This window comes from Procambarus clarkii, chromosome 12 (genome assembly GCF_040958095.1).
Source record: "Procambarus clarkii isolate CNS0578487 chromosome 12, FALCON_Pclarkii_2.0, whole genome shotgun sequence".
Taxonomy (NCBI): Eukaryota; Metazoa; Arthropoda; class Malacostraca; order Decapoda; family Cambaridae; genus Procambarus; species Procambarus clarkii.
Window position 1 is genome coordinate 21,624,961 of NC_091161.1, and position 1,635 is coordinate 21,626,595.

At 44.3% G+C, this 1,635-nt stretch overlaps 1 pseudogene; it reads left to right on the forward strand.

Annotated features, from left to right (window-relative positions):
• The first annotated feature begins 269 nt into the window (after window positions 1-269).
• Window positions 270-1,292, forward strand: LOC138363977 (pre-mRNA-splicing factor 38A pseudogene; annotated as a pseudogene).
• Window positions 1,293-1,635: the final 343 nt, after the last annotated feature.

Genomic DNA, 1,635 nt, shown 5'->3' on the forward strand with positions numbered 1-1,635 from the left:
ACGGGCTATTCATGCCCGTGCCACCTCTTGGGTGGCTTAATCTTTATCAATCAAACATTAACCTCACCATCTGGTCACCACTTGGTCCGGGAGACATCTCCCGTCACGCAGGGTGCAGTCGCGCCTCCACAGATCTCCAGTATCAGCTCTTGATACTGGTAATGGCTCAAAATGGCCACCACTTACGGGCTATTCATGCCCGTGCCACCTTTTGGGTGGCTTAATCTTCATCAATCAATCAAACATGGGCTCTGTAATCAATAGGCGACATGGCCAACCTCACGATCAGGGAAGCCCGGGCCACTCACGGCACAAACCCCCAGTATTTAGTTGAGAAAATTATAAGAACTAGGATATACGACTCTAGGTACTGGAAAGAAGAATGCTTTGCCCTCTCGGCGGAATTACTAGTCGACAAAGCAATAGCCCTCAGGTGTATTGGTGGTGTTCAAGGAGCCAACAGCATACCCACGCCATTCCTATGTCTCGTGCTAAAGATGCTCCAGATCCAACCTGAGACTGACATAATTATAGAATTCATCACACAAGAGGATTTTAAGTATGCTCGTGCTTTGGGGGCATTTTACTTGAGGCTTGTATGTGGATCACTGAATTGTTACAAGTACCTGGAACCTCTCCTTAATGACTTTAGGAAACTACGCGTTATTGACCGTTCCGGCCAGTTCCAGTTTACTCACATGGATGAATATATTGATTGTTTATTAAGAGATGAATGTTCATGTGATATAATTTTACCGAGGATCCAAAAGAGACCGATTCATGAAGCCAACAACGAGCTTAAAGGTCGAGTATCCGTATTAAATGATGATTTGGACAACCTCGAGAGGGAAAGTGATGAGGAGGACATCTTTCCTCCATCAAGACCAAGAAATGATCCAGTAGAGCCATCCCGAACAACACTCTGTGACGACCAGGGTGGCAGAGGCCACTCTCGCTCCCCACACCTAGGCCTTCCATGTGACAGAGAAAGAGAAAAGCTTCTTCGCAGAAGTCACTCACAGGAGACAGATCGAGGCATACAACGAGAAAGAGAAATTGAGAAGAAATGGGAAATGGATCGGGACAGATTCATGGATCATGAAAGAGGGAAGGAAAGGTCGAGAAAGAGTCATCGCAGCAGATCAGAACAACGTCAGCGACGAGGATCTCCAGCCCATCGTCCCCATCACCGAAAAAATCGTGGAGAAATAAAATCAAATAGAGAGAGAGGAAGGGATCGGAATCGTTGTGAACGCAAAGGAAAACAATATCGCAGTGGACGTAGTAAATGAGATACCTTTTTGAGGATGTGGTAGGAGCTGACAGTGCTCCGTTTGACCTGCAACCTCACAAATATCTCACTGCTCTCTCATGAGTTGAGAGAGCAGTTGTGTGAGTTGACCTCACACTTGACTGCCGCCTCATGATATGAACCTCAAGCTTCCTGTGTTATCATTATACACGAAGCCTTCTTTGGACTCTTGTATGTATTTGAAGACCTGTATTCACGTTTCTGTCTTATAAGAACTATGTATTAATAAACACTGTTGTAATAAATGAATGCTATTATTTACATCTCATTATTTTCCATCCCAAAGAATAATATGTACCGTTATTCAAGTACAAATAAAATAT